Source organism: Cnephaeus nilssonii, assembly GCF_951640355.1.
Source record: "Cnephaeus nilssonii genome assembly, chromosome: 9".
Classification (NCBI taxonomy): Eukaryota; Metazoa; Chordata; class Mammalia; order Chiroptera; family Vespertilionidae; genus Cnephaeus; species Cnephaeus nilssonii.
Window position 1 is genome coordinate 10,476,900 of NC_137080.1, and position 16,073 is coordinate 10,492,972.

At 41.2% G+C, this 16,073-nt stretch overlaps 1 protein-coding gene across 1 annotated transcript in view; it reads right to left on the reverse strand.

The window, feature by feature from the left end:
* UST (uronyl 2-sulfotransferase) overlaps nt 1-16,073 on the reverse strand; it is a gene marked incomplete at both ends in the record, with an annotated part of 166,170 nt that overhangs the window by 17,128 nt on the left and 132,969 nt on the right. The gene's annotated exons all lie outside the window — the stretch shown is intronic.

Genomic DNA, 16,073 nt, shown 5'->3' on the forward strand with positions numbered 1-16,073 from the left:
AATCCTGGCAGCCCCGAAAGAAAGAAACTCAACAGTCAAGGAATAGAAGGGAAATGCGTTTCCAACAATATTTGGAAAGATTTCACCATATTCTAGGGGTTAATATCAACATTAGTGGACTGAACAGAAACTAACATCCTTTTCATGAGCTATGCAATTTGACCACAATTCAATTGTTAACTCAAGTTATACATTCTTTGAACAGCAAAAATCTACCCATTTTTCATCTTTTATTTCCTGTTATACCTGGAAAGGGTGTTGCTTTCAGAAGGAAGCACAGACAAAAGCTGTCTCACCACTTTCTAATCATCTTGGTCTTTTTATCTTAAAATATTGACAACTATGAATGATAATTTAACTTGCATTTTAGTACTCCAAAGGCATCTGTCAAGGAAAGACTGTTAAGATTCCTTAAATGCAATTGTACATTTTCAATGGTTATTTTTTTATAGTGGTAAAATATATAACTAAAATTTGTTTAACTTTATATTGATGCTGAATAACATGTTATATATATATATGTTATATTTATCAAAATTTTAACCATTTTAAAGTGGACATATTGGTGGCATTAATTATATTCAGAATGCTGTGCCACTGTCCCCAGTATTGCCACATTCTTTCATCACTCCACACAGTAACTCCCCGTCCCCCTCCTCTACCTGCTCCTCATTCTGCCTATGAATTTTCTTATTCTAGGTACCTCATATAAGTGGAATCATACAATATTTGCCCTTTTGTGTCTGGCTTTTTCACCTAACATAATGTTTTCAAGATTCATCCATGTTGTTGCATGCATCAGTACTCCATGCTTTTTTATGGCTGAACAATATTCCATTGTATGGTTAGTTACACCACAATTTATTTACCCATTTACCCATTGATGGACACTCGGGTTTTTTCTACCTTTTCATTATTGTGAAAAGTGGTGCTATGATCATTTGTGTACGAGTATTTGTTTGAGTCCCTATTTTCAGTTCTTTTGGGGATATACTTAGGCGTGGAATTGCTGGCTCATATGGTAATTCTGTTTAACTTTTTGAGGAACTATCAAACTGTTTTTCTCAGTGGCTGAACCACTCTACATTATATGAAGATTCCAATTTCTCCAAATCCTCGTCTACAATAGTCAGTTTCCATTTTCTAAAAAAATTATAGCCATCTTAGTAAGTGTGGAGTGGTATCTCATTGTGGTTTTGATTTTTCATTTCACTAATGACTAATAGTGCAGAACATGTTTTCATGTGCTTGTTGGCCATTTATATATCTTCTTTGGAGAAATGTCTATTCAAGTTCTTTGCCTTTTTTGAACTGGATTATTTAATTTTTTATTGAGTTATAGGAGTTTTTTTTTTACATATTCTGGACATTCTACATATATATCAGATTTGCAAATACCTTTTCTGATTTTGTAGGCTCTCTTTAACCTATTGATAGTTTTCTTTGATGCACAAAAAATTTTACTTTAAGTAAGACCAATTCATCTACTTTTTCTTTTGTTACCTATACTTTGATGTTATATTTAAGAAATCATTGCAAACCCAAGAACATATAGATTTGCCATGATATTTTCTTTTATCATCTTATTTTATTTAAAACTTTTGTCATCAAATTTGATAGGCACATTATTTAGTGATTATGGCTCCAAATGCCTGTTTCCAAAATCACATTTATGCAACAGGGCAAAACTTGTCATTTTTGAGGATATCTGGGATACTTTCTGAAACTTCCAATAGAAGTGCTAAAGAAGGAATTTTTAAAAATTTATCAGAGTAGTAATGGCCTCATTGAAATAAGGATATTGCTTTTCAAATGGAGTCTCTTAAAAGGCATAACACATTTTGATATATCAGTTCTAGAATTGTTGTTAAAGAACTTGGCATAGTCTTTCCTAAAATAGGTTTGTGATAGAACATTTTATAATGTCTGTCTTCTCTGCTATAGGTATTAACTATAGCTAATCGGAGGCAAAACATGTTCATAGGCTTTAAATATAGACACCCCCTTTGTGTTTTTTAAATCCAGAGTTTAAAAATGTTATATTAAAGACAGACAAGGCACAAAAAGTTTTAAGTTAAACATTGAGAAGCACAAGAAAAATAATTTACTCATTTCCATATTTCTATAATCCCTCTTGGAGCACTCTAAATTGTGTGGGGTTCTTTTTTCTCACACCAGAAAAAATAAAGATTGCTGGGATTTTAAAATATATTCCACCAAAATTCAGATGTGCTCAAGTCTCTCCCTTCCTATATAATAAAAGGCTAATATGCAAATCGACCGAATGGTGGAATGACTGGTTGCTATGATGCACACTGACCACCAGGGGGAAGACACTCAATGCAGGAGCTGCCCCCTGTGGTCAGTGCACTACCACAGGGGGAGCACGGCTCAGCCAGAAGCCGCAGCAGTAGTGGCAGGAGCCTCTCCTGCCTCTGTAGCAGCACTAAGGATGTCCGACTAACAGCTTAGGTCTGCTCCCCAGACATCCCCGGAGCGCTTTCAGACTGCAAGAGGGTGCAGGCCGGGCTGAGGGACCCCCTTGAGTGCACAATTTTCATGCACCGGGACTCTAGTCTTAAATAAAATCCTGGTCTCCATGTCCCCTTTCTTATTTTATCTTCGTTTTCTTTGCTCCATCACAAACAAACTTCTTAAAGAATTGTCTAAATTTGTTACCATAAAATTTCAACTTATACACATGACTGAACTCATCAAAACCTGGTTTATGTTCCCTCAATACCCCATTCAAATTACTCTTGCTTCCTTGCTGATAATCCGGTGAGCATTTCTCATGCCTTCCATCGCTTCTTAGCATGACATCACAACACTGTTGGCCACAGGCTCCATCTTGAAACCAGCTCGTCTCTGGCATCTGTAATAGCATTTCCCTGGTTGTCCTGGTCTCCTTCTGATTGTCCCCCTTCCGTTCTCTACATTCAGTCCTCTTTTCCTGCCAATCCTTCAAATGCCAGTACTTCCCAGGATTCTAGTTTAGTCTTTCTCCCTTCTCCCTTCTTTATTCTCTGAGTGATATCATCCACTCCTCCACCCTTCAGTTTTCATACCACTGTGGACACAAAACCAAAAGTTTATATAAAATAATTATAGCTTTTCTGTCCTTTTGTTTTTCACAGAGCTGACACATTTAATAGGAAGGTTAATGATATTGCCAGAGGGCTATGTCATGGTCTAAAATAGGAGTGCTGTTGGGTGGGGGTAGAAGAGGGCATAGAGGGGATGAATGGTGATGGAAAAAATAAAATAAAAGAGAAATAGAAGAAGCAGAGACTCAGAGTCAACCAAGATTGATGGTGAACACCTATTATGGATTTGGATTATATGCATCTGAATGTTATCTTATTTAATATTCCCAATAACCCTATGAGGGGTCATGAGCCCTCTTTTGCAGATGGGGAGATAAAAGCTCTGGGAGATTAAATGACTTACCCAAGATCACACAGCTAGTAAGTGAACGAGAGAGCTGGAATTTGAGCCTGAATTTGCATTCGTGTTGAGGTTTCCACTCACTAAATATGTGTCTTAACCAGTGAAGCTTTCATAAGCCTGTAGAAAATGATCCCCTTCATATGGAAAGACTAGAGGGCAGTTTTCCTTGTAGTGTTAGCAGAGAATTTTTCAAGTCACATTTCGAAGACATATGGTTATGTGTCTTGCTGTACAATAATCAGTGCTATGGAAAAGTCATTCCATTGCTAAGTATTTTTGTGAAATGCCAGACTTTCCCTCCAAACAAAACAAAATTACGTGAGCTGTGGAACCAGTCTCTCTCCAGATTGCCATAATAGCAGCTCTACAGGAAGTTGTTAGGGTTTTTTGGAGGCTGTTGTTATTTCAGCCACAAAACAATCATGCTTTAAGAATCTATACTTACGATTAGCATCCTTGGAGAAGAGAGGTGGCCCTCGGTAGGTGAGCATGGTAGAATGTGACAATCAAGAAGGGAAGCCCTCATCCCAGGAGCATCATTGGAAATGAGCAGGAACTGAGAGTTCAAGGGGCTCATGTCTTTTGTGTCCACAGGTGAACATTTCCAAAGGAAGAGACAAATACAGAGCCAGGCAGGATGGCAAGCACACAGCCCGAGATCTGACTGGCAGACTGTGTTATTTGGCCTGTGTGATATTTTTTTTAGAATTTGACTTGGTTGTTGTAAGACTTGGTCTATTTCACATGGAAATCTGGATTTCTGGCTTCTCTCAAAGTGAGGCAATATTCTTCTGGAGCTGAGTATGGCTGTCCCCCTGAGAGAGGCCAGCTCTCTCCATTCTGTCTCCGACTCCAAATGTCAGTTCATTCTTTTATGTTACCTGCCTGGCTGCCACATAAATCTGAGTTTTATGTTTCTGCTCTAAAGGTTTTGAAATTCTGGGTTTCATAAATTTAAGAAGTAAGTGCTGGGTGTCAAAATTAATTAGACCTCACTCGTGTGTCCAATGTCACCTTCCTTTTTTTATCCCCTGCAAACATTTATTCAATAACTTTTCTGTGCTGACACAGAAGTTATATGCAGTGACTGGAACATTATCTTCAGCATCAAAAGTATTTTTGAGGACTGTGAGATAGCTAACATGCATTTAATCCTCAGAAAACTCCCCGATGAGGTGGGTTCTCTTATTATCACCATTTTACAGATGTGATACTAGAATTTAGTAACCTGCCCAAGGTCACACAGCTGATATGTGGAGAAGCCAGAAATCGGGTCTGAAACAGTCTGACTACTGAGCCCAAGCTCTTTACCCTTCGTGCTGCTTATGGTTGGATGGGGCTCATGGTATATGGGGGCAATTCCTCTTTACAACATAGCAACCATGGAGCAGATAGGGCATTTCACTCCAGCTGGTTTGATGGCAACAACATTTCCTCTCCTTGATCAGAAATCCCTAGTGGGGATACCAAATTCAATGGGCTTGTCTTAAATACTCTGCATGGCATTGGGTCTTTTATAACTACTATTTGACTATTTGATCATGTAAGGTCTGTTGTGTGTGTAAGTCTGAGAGGATAGGACAGGTTTACACATTTCAACCAAAAGAAAGAAAATTGTTAGGAGGCCTCAGAAGCATTATCAAACTTCTGAAATTTTTTCCCTGGATGTTTTCCCCAACATCCCCACCAGTTTCATCCAGCTGTTCTCTTATAGAAACTTGCTATGCTGAGACTGCTCAGGACGGGGCTCATACCCCATTCATCTTTGTGCTTCCACAGCTTAGCACCTGGGCAAACACGGCACCCTCTGTGCATGCTCATTGAGTGAATGAAACAAACTAACAGAAGGAAGAGAGTGTTATCAGACCCAAAGAAGGCTTGGCTGTGTCCACGAGGTGCAGACACAGCCGAGTGGGGACAAAGGTAATATCTGAAGGTTCTTAATAGAAAATTCCCAAGAGACTCATGAATGTGGGGTCTACCCTCACATTTGGGATTTTTCAGCTCCCACTGGGGTCTATAAATTGCAGTGTTTAGTTTTGGGGTTCAGTTGCCTGTTTGGAGTGAGAGCGTTGGCCATGTCAGGTGCTTCTGCCCCTGGTCTTTAATTAATAAGCACATTTTGGTAAAGAGAAACTGTGGTTTCAGGATACTTTTGATCCCCCCCCCCCCCCCCCCCCAGTTTTCTTATTTACCATTAGGGATTGGCCAGAGAATATCCTTAATTATTTTCATGAAAATTGTAGAAAATTTCCTCAAAGTAGGCACTGGTTTTGAGTTGTGAAATGATCAGAAGGGAAAGCAAACAAAAAACAAAAACACAACCTCTGATCTTTCTATTTGAATAGCAAAATAAAGATTGTTTTTCCATATGGACATGTCCAAAGTCAGCTGTAGAGTAAGGACTGTGTGGGGACAGCTTCTTCAAGGCTCTGTGCTCTCCCTGCAGAGCAGTGGCAGAGACCCCGCAGAGCCACTGGGGCCCAGAATGGGGATCCTTTTTATACCTCTGACCCTAATAACATAAAAAAAAAATTGTATTTAGTTACCCAATGCTTGTAGGGGAAAAAAAACAAAAAAACAAAAATAAAGCTGAGTTGGGTCAGCTTTCTGCATTATTGAAGTTTAATAGATAGTGGTCTAAACAGCTCAAGTCCCCCTAACCCCTTCCATTAGAATAGCATCCCCTGCATTTGCATAGAGCTCCCTGGATTAATGTATTTTCACACACACCCTGCTTATCTCACGCAGTCCTCACAGCAACCCATTTTACCTACAGATATCCAGAGTTTGAGAGGTCACAGACTGGCTTAAGGTTGTATGACCAGCAAGTTACAGTCCTAAGCCTAGAAAGTGGGTGATCTGATTCCCAGTCTAGCACCTTTTTGCTACAAATCGAGTGGAAATCTATAACCACCCACTTCTCCCTTCCCTGTGTATATTCTGGCATTAAGGGGGTCGGCTAAAAAGAAGGGCTGAGTGTTCTAAGTCAGGGGGAATGCTTTGGTACGTCTGGGAGGATCTGGTGAAAAACCTGCAAGCCAGCAAAAATGTTTTCAAACTGAAAGGGGCTGTGTCTTTATTCATTTTTAGCTCCCCAGCACCTAACCTCCTGGCACATAACCCTCCGTAAAGGTTTGTTAATTTGAAACCTGTATGTTAAATCCATCTGTAAGACTGGATTAATGTAAAGGGCAACTTTTGGTGATGTCTATACATATTTTGCTTTTGCTAAATTATTTTCATAGTTGAGGGTCCTTCCTAAGCAAACTTTCCATTTTGTGTAATTAAATTTCTTTAGGATAAGCTGATACAGGAGTTCAGGGTCACAGGTTGCTCAGGACAGGTAGTGGTACTTGCTTTTCTTAGCCATTTCATTGGAGAACACTGTGTTATGGCGACAGGTCACTTACACGTACTCAGCAAAGCTTAAGAAATACTGTGATAGCCGAAACTGGTTTGGCTCAGTGTATAGAGCGTTGGCCTGCGGACTGAAAGGTCCCGGGTTCGATTCCGGTCAAGGGCATGTACCTTGGTTGCAGGCACATCCCCAGTAGGGGGTGTGTAGGAGGCAGCTGATTGATGTTTCTCTCTCATCAATGTTTCTAACTCTCTATCCCTCTCCCTTCCTCTCTGTAAAAAATTAATAAAATATATTTAAAAAAAAAGAAATACTGTGATAGGGGATATTTGCCACAAACATAAATACCTGAGTAGAAAGACATAATATTCACTGCGATCTGGTAGCTGCGGGATGTATGTCACGTGGGCTATTTACTGCAGCCAGTAACTAAAGAAATCCAAACATTGTTTGGGCACAAAGATATCCGCATGCCCTAATAATACTGTCCAATTACTTAATTTGCCATCGTTTTTGGTGTTTTTTAAATGCTGTTTCTCCATTAGCAAGAGAAAATGTTTCACGAAGAAGTACATTCATTCAGATCACATGCACTAGACCCATGTGCAAAGGGCTTTGCTGTGGATAAAATTTAAACCGTGGTTCCTTGGCCAGTCTGAAGGCTCCCTGGTGGAAGGACTTAGGGAAGGACATGGGGAGAAGCCCCAGGAAAAGGACTGCAAAGGAAGAGTCCTACGGCCCCCTTGGGAACACAGCTTCGCCCAGCACCAGGCACACCCGTCTGCACGGAATGCATGTGCCAGTGGACGGCGTGCAGGCTCTGGTTCCTAACTCCTTGCCCCTCCCAAGCAAATCCTGGGAATTTAACCCTTGAATGTGGTGATAAATATCATTTACCCGTAGCCCGTTGGTATGCAAGACTGAGCAGTGACAAGCACGATGCCCCCCAACTTGGCCTCAAGTAGAGGCCATGGACAAAGTTTCTTTACTGCCCAAGATCTGGACATTTTCACAAAAGTGGTGGCTCCTTCTACCTCTGCTGCATTGACCTTATATTTGGACTGGTTCATCGTTTTCAGAACCCTTAAAAGTCCCTTTAGTGTAAATAAAAAGGAAATCACAGACCTGCCCCATGAAGGCCCCCTTCCCACCGCTCTTCATCTGTCCAACATGCATAATGGAAAAACGATGTAGCCCTGGCTCCGGGTCAAAATAAACAATCTGGAAATACTGTGTAAACCCAGCTGCTGCACCCGAGGACAGAGGCCCCCCTTTACGACCTCCGAGATGGTTAACCATATGCAAAGTAACAAAACCTCAGCGCGGGCTTGCCGTCGAGGCTGGTGCCGGGCTGGTTTCGGCATTCCCTGCCTTGATCTAAGAGAATGCACACTCCATACCGACCAAACCCCTGCTCCAACAATCCCAGCTTGTTTGAACCTGGTCCAACAGAGATGATGTGCAAGAAATGAATACAAGTTGAATAACAACCAGAAGAAGTGGGGCCACATTTTACCACTGAAAAAAAAATAAATAAACGTCGTCAAAAGGTAGGCATCAACTCTTCAGCTTCAGGGGCGCTGAGTGGTGATCAACCAAGAGGCCTTGCTGTTTTAAAAAAAATCACCCTGTCAAGACTTGTGGTTTCCTAATCTCGGGTTAGATTACACCCAGAAATTTCTAGCACACCAGGGATGAAGCATACTTTCTCAGGTGACAGGTGTGATGAAAGTCAAGGTCGGGTGGCGTGGGGCTGGGGCAGGAGTGAGTGTACGGAAAGCAGAGTCAGTACGCATCCCAGGGCCACTCCTGCGGAGCCCCACACCGTGCTGGCCGCTCCCGAAACCGTGTGAACACGATGCTTGTCACAGATAGAGCACACTCATTTCCTGAATCATACAGGGAGGCCACACAGTTCAAACACACGCCTCTCCCGGGCAGCTGCCTGCACCGGAAATGAATGTGTGTTACTGCGGCTCCCAGCGATGCGCGGGGCTGAAAGGCCAGCGTTTGATTCGCCACCGGGTGATCGATGGCATGTTTACACCAGCTTCTTGGAGGCATGGCAATTAGGGGAGGAAAGAACAAAAAGCACTTCATGGCTGACTTGGTGCTTGGGGTTGGTAAAGTAAACAGAGGTATTTCCCCTCTCTTCTTTTTTTTTGCAATATTCTGTTCAGATCTGGAAACATAAATAATTAAAAAATAAATCAAGCTCACTTGGAATTTCAAGAGAGCCTTTTTCTCTATGTAGCCAAGTGAACGTTACATAATTTACTTTAAAAAAAAAGCCTGAAAGTGCTAGGCTCCTTTGATACAAGAGAATGAAGCCTTTATAATGCTCCCAATTTGCTTTGATTTCTGGAAGCAGTAGCAGGACCCAAGGAGCCAGGGAGAAGAGTGACTGACCTGTGTGGGGTGGGTCAGGAGGGCCCCAAAGGACAGGGCACTGTCGCCTCTGAAGGGAAGCCGGCACCCAGCCCCAGAAGGAGGCATGCGCTGTCCGGAAAGAGTGCACAGACGGATCCTAACTTCATCAAACGCCGAGGCCAGGGCACCCCACCGTTGGGGCTTCCCGTTATTGCCTGGGCAATCCACCCCCACACTGCTTATCCTCCGTGCCCGGATTGCTGGCGCTTAGGGCTGGTCATTAGATATCTTCCTGCCTGGCCTCCCCTGCTCATTCATCAGCTCTGTGTTGAACACAAAGCATGATTCCAGGGAATAAGAAAACTGCTAAGAGCTGAAAACCAGGCTTCCTCCTCCAAGAGGAAGCATGCATAATAAAGAGAGAAACAAATGCACGACCCTGCCCATCACTGCCCAGGCAATGCATGATCCGAGCTTCCCTGCAGCCCGGGAAGGGCTTCTCTCCTAGGAGGGCACCAGAGGAGGGGGCAGACCACAGAGGGGTGGTGTTGAGGGCCACCTTTTGTGCCCTTCAGTAGGGCCAGGGGAACACCTCGACAGACAAACTGAATGTGCAATGAATCACACCTGCATTTTCAAAAATTCCTCACCCAAGGATATGTTTAAAGAGGGGGAGAGAGGGAGAGAGAGGGAGAGAGAGAGAGGGAGAGAGAGAGATTAGCTGTCTCCCATGCACACATAACCGGGGATCAAACCCTCAACCTAGATATGTGCCCTGACCAGCAATTGAACCACAACCTTTTGGTGTATGGGACTTCGCTTCAACCAAATGAGGACACCCCCCTCTCCCCACCCCTAGGGTTGGAACCTGCATTTTTAATTAGCTGTCTAACCAAACTCAGGGGCTAACTTAGAATTCAACATGAGAACAATCACCCTCCTATTAGCATTATTTATCAGCAGGGTTTGAAGAGGCGCCAGAGCTCATCCCCTGCTGTTAGGCAGTCTGTGCTGGGAGCAATCAGTCCCCCTGGGTTTGGCTGCTCCAGCTCCCCTGCTCTCCCTGCTGTCCTGGTTCACTGGTCAGAGAGCAACCTACTCCTGTTTATTTTCTCCCCAACTTTGGCCCAAACCATCAAGAAGCTGGTCTATTTCTTTGAGAGTGTATACGACCCTCATTACACACTTAGGCTTTCCCTGACATAGCTTCTGCCATTACAATACTGGCTTGGGCATAGCGATGGTGATGCCAGGGAGTTCATTTTCACAGCAATCGTTGGACCAAACATTTCTGTTTGATAATATCTACTTCAGAAAAAAATCTTGTTGGAAAGACTTAGGTGGCATTATTAGCAACGTGTATTTCTTTGTTGGAAATACATTTTTTTTATTTGAAATCATCATTGAGAAATGTGTTTTTGCTACTTTTCATACTTTGGCTACTTTATTTGGAATCATACAGTGGAGGCCCTTACCAATCACTGATTCGGGCATCCTGATCAAATGCATTGATTTGAACAAAAAAGAGCAAGAGATCTGTCCAGTAGCTCTGTCCAAATTTCTGTGGTACCTGACAATCCCATTAGCTTTGCTTGTACTTCACATGCAAGATTCTTCTTTCTAGTCCTCATAGCAGGCCTAGGCTGTCTCTCTCTCTCTCTCTCTCTCTCTCTCTCTCTCTCTCTCTCTCTCTCTCTCTCTCTCTCTCTCTGAAGAGGCCCTCTCCGGGAATCACACTGTGATCTCTACATCTTGCCTTGATGATGTGGAAACCAATTGTTGACACCCACAGTCACTCTGAGCACTTCACAGACAGTGACATGCCCACAGGACAGTTCTTTGTCTCATTTTTTTTATGTTGCTCTTATTCTTTTGCTCCAGGATTTCAGGTAGATCAAGCTACCTATCTTGTGTAAAAGGTTATCATAAAGCATTTGGGCAGTTTATAAGCTTTTAGCTTTAAATTTTAATTCTTAGGAAAGTAACTTAACAACTTAAAAATTCATTTTTCCTGGTTATGATGGATATAAATATCTACATACCATATATACACACATATAGATGGTAATGTTTTTGCAAAAAGATTAAGAAGATGAAATGACTTTAAGTCAAGCCACATTTATTACTGTAGTAATGTATTTCCTTCTAGAAAGACTAGAAGGAAATACATTACTACAGTATTTATGTACATGAATTATAAAACAGATCTCTGCTATACTGTTTCTTTAGTTTTATATTCTTTTAAAACTTAACTTATGGTAAGCATTTTCCTATAGCATTAATTATTCCACATCATATTGTGCAATGCGCTTTAATGTGCTCCATTCTATGAACACCTTACAGGTCACACAGACAGTTTGCTACTTAGATAAATGAGTTGTTTTTCAGTTTCTATGACTCCAGATAATATGAGATAAGCATCCTTGTTCATAAGTGATCATGTGCCTTTTTGCTGGTCTCCCTAAGATAAACGGCAACTTTAGATATTGAGTGGTGACTCCTCTTCACATAGCTGACAAGGTTTTTGGTTCTGACAGCTTTAAGACACAATTACTTTCTTTTGCCAGAGATCCTGAAATTTACATAATGCAATTTTCCTAAATTTTAAGATACTATCTTTAATACTATATGATGTCAATCTAACTATAACCCCCCCTAGTTTATCTAATCTTTAACATGCACAGGGCTTTTGGAGATCCTATATCTACTGTCTACAGTACTGCACTTAATACGGGGATATAGTTGTTTATAAAACATTTTGTGCACAAAAATTTTAGTGAATTATACCACGTGATGACAATAATCAGTGATTCAATAGCTCCTCATTCTTATAGTCTATGCACTAGGTACTCAGAACTGGCTACCACAGAACCTAGGTTTTTCTTTTTTATAGTTCATTCTGGATACATTTAACAGGATGTAGCTATCTCATTGTTCTTGTTGTTTTAATATGATATTTATCACAATGATCAGTCTTGATGAGTGAACCAATGGTGAGTCCCAAGAACCAGCAACCTGGATGTTGTCTCTGGAATGTTAAACATGGTGAGATTCTGATAGACCCTTGAAAAGCTTTGAAGGAAGTAGCTGTTCCTGGAGGCCAAACTTGTAGATAAGTGAGATATTTAACCTCTTGTCCAGGCATTAAGAAGTTAAGTTCATAAGAGGTGTGACTCAAAATAACCATTCGCAAGTCAGGAAAGTGTGAAATGAAGTTCCAAGGATGCTGTCACTTCCACAGGGAGGGTTTGTAATGATACTTTAAAATTAAATTTTACTTTATCTGGCAACCTATAGCATGCTGCTAGTACCAGGTTTTAGGAGATTATAAATTAACAGCCCCATCACCTCCTCCTTCTTTCCCTGTTAGACATCAGATTTTCAACTGCATGCTCTATAGCACAGTGTGCATATCTAAGATCACATCCGAAGTGCTTTGCTTTAAACAAAAACCCTAAGAAAGAATAATGAGATGAAACTGTCCATTTGTATTTGGGGGGGGGGCATTTATTTACTTAAAGAAAGTCTAAAATTGACAGACTAATGCTAGTAGATGCTAAGACCATCACGCACCCATGCCTGGGTCCATGACTACTACTTTGGAGAACAGTGGTAAATGTTTGATATGCACATTTAAATACTGTAAAGATGTTACAGACATATTAAAGTTTATAAATGTAATCTGGGAAGAAAAAAACAATTTTTTCTTTACAGTAAGTTTTTAAAAGGCTTGGTTGTGGTATAAACTCGAGTTTTTACTGAAACATGCCCTATAAAAGATGTAGGGCAATAGAAGTTACAAGTTTCTAAGAGAACACATTTAAATGATTAATTGCCTTTGGGCAGCCGTTGCTATTAGAAATAGAAATGGGAGAGGAGTGTTTTATTAAGGTAGAAAAGAAATAGGGGGAGGCGTATTTTATTAAGGTAGAATAGAAATGTAACCTCTTCTGATGAGAAAAATTAAGTTTTTTCATCCTTTTGACATATGAAAGAAAATAATGGGGGGGGGAGCATTGACATATCAACAGTAAGCTATACGTGAAGGGTTTTTTTTTTGGGGGGGGGTGTCTTGAGCTGAACATTCATGGCCAGTGGCTGTGAGAAGCTGCAGCACCCTGCATGGGATGTTAGATAGAGGGAGAGGTCAGATTGCCAGGAACATGTATATGCCACCCAAGCTAGAAAGTGTGCAGTTGTGCACCAGCCTTCCTCTTAGGTAAGATGAAGGGGGGGCGGGGTGAGGAGTTGCTTTAAAGGAAAGTCTCCCAATGTTGGAAAGACCATGCTGTGGCTTAGAAGCAGCCAAAAAAGAGGTGCCACTGTTTTCAAACATGTGCTCAGAGCCCATCATTAGGTTCTATCGGGATGGGTTCACTTTAGAAACAGTTGTCAAGACAGGTCGGGGCAGGGACAGGAGAAAAGGTTAATTCCTGTGACATTCAAGGCATTCTTTAAACATCTGTTCAAAGGATGGAAAAATCAAAGGTATTTGAAGAAAAGTATACAAACAGAAGAGCTATAACCCATTACATCTCAGTTTTATTGGAGCATGAAATGAAGTTTCAGGATGTTCTAAAAACAACAACTTAACTACATAAAATTGAATACATAGATTGGCATTAAATCCATACCATATTTTAAAATTTCATTTTGATATAATAATAGAAACTGCCTTCAAATCATACACAGAAAGACATTTTAAAAATTTCAAGTTTCTCCTACATCCTAGCAAAACCATGCATAGACAGGCTGGTTGATTTATGACTTTCCAGTAACATTTACTCTCTAATGGCTTTTACCAAATGGTTTATTTACTTGGTCTACGCTGAGGTAACCTCCTGGCTGGCCTGTCTGCAATCATTACAGCTCAGTCTAAGGGACTGAGTCCCCTCACTAACTCATCTCTGGAGTTTCTGTGGGGACTGTGGGTTCTCACTCAGATAAACTAGGACTTCTAGGTTCAGTTTTAAAATGTCCCTTCTTCCCCATCATTTCTCTTTGGAGAAAAGAGAAAAGCATTGACAATTTCTGACCCACTGAATCATGTAAAGTGGCCAAGGTGCCGGGTCTTTGCTAGCTTTATGATTCTGTTCTCTTTTTTGTTCTTGTCTTTACTCACCAACTTCCTCTCCTGGATTACAAAAATGGATCTAGTGAATGTCACCTAAAATGTCAGGTTTTTCAAACTAAGATCAGTATGAAGTCTTTAGCTTTCCCGGTAAGCACTGGTGTCCCCTCTGGCCCCAGCATGCAAGATGTGCGTAGTATCCAGAATTGCAAGAGGTTGTGAAGACAGTGCTAGGGTGCATATGACCTCCTTTCACTATGAGCTCAAGGAGATGATGTGATTGAACATCAGAGGTTGTGAAACATGTGAACAGAAATTAGCAAGTCCTCCTTAAAAAGTTTTATCCCAATTGTACCAAAAAAGAGTAAATTCTTGCCCAGTCGGAGTGGCTCAGTGGTTGAGCGTTGACCTATGAACTACGAGGTCACATTTCGGTTCCCAGTCAGGGCACATGCCCAGGTTGCGGGCTCAGTCCCAGGTGGGGGGCGTGCAGGAGGCAGCCGATCAATGATGCTCTCTCATCATTGATGTTTCTATCTCTCTTTCCCTTCTTCTCTGAAGTCAATAAAAATATATTTTAAAAAAGAGTAAAGTCTAACTTAATGCTACTTGACTCAGTCAACACTTCTTGGGTTTACTTGCAATAAAATGAGGGCCCGAGTTGTTGGCTAGACGTGAAGGTGAGTGAAAGTTGCCTGGCTCTTCTTTGGGTAGATTGACTCCCACTCTCCTTTTCTAATATTGCAGAGCTCTCTGGAGCAAAGTCCAAAGCTGCAGAGAATGGGGAGGGAGATGCTGGGCATGGTGGGGATGGAGTGAGAGTAGGTAGGGGATCACTTCTGCTCTCAAATTCTGTGGTGCCCTGGGCAGGGGTGATACATCATGGGCTGGGAGCCACCAATCTCGCCCCGCCCCCCCCCCTCCCCTCAAGTCCATGGCAGTGATCACAGTTGGGCTCAGCCTGACAACCTGTGTTTCTGGCCAACATGACTAGTTGTCCAAAATTCGCATTAGACATAAGCCCCGATTCTTGCACTTTTTGGCTGAAGGCTTTTAGACCACTATGCCCTCGGTGTATTTCCTGAAGTATTTAGGTCCAATTCTTCAATAAATCAATGGTTACAACAGCCCGTATTCTTTATGTGAACTTAGAACACTTGTGAGGGAATTAGTTTCCAATTCCATTAGTTCATCTCCTGATTGGATAGACATATGAATGGCTATTTTTTCCTAATGTACAATAAATACATTGACATATACTGCCAAATAGCTGAAATCAGTTGTCAATTAAGCTTATACCTTAGAGCAGCAGACAGTGAATACATTATTTCCATAACTGTTGTGGCCCACCCTCTACCCCCATGAGGTTGGGTCTGTACACATGAAGGTCAACAGAGCAAATAGTTTAAGGACGCTAGAATTAGAAGAAGATATAATGCTAAACATTAGTGTGGGCTGTTTTCAAGCTTATTGATATTCACAGCCTTTAATCATATCATCTCAATGATATTCCTAAGTAACAAAGGGCTTTGTAAAAATATTTGAAAGGCAATAATTCTCTTTAACAGACTGATAAGGCTGAATTAATATTAAATTGATTTCATTACCTGGTCACCATTTATTTCTAGTAGATTATATATTTCAATAAATAACTTAAAAAATAAATGTTACTGAATGTCAACTCACTACAATTTTAACAGTGAGTATGCCACAGGTTATCTTTTATCTCAACAACTAGAATAATGATGATAGACCCTTAAAACATTTTTAAAGCAGTGCTTATTAATCACCTTTTTTGTCCTATACGGTAAATTATGGACT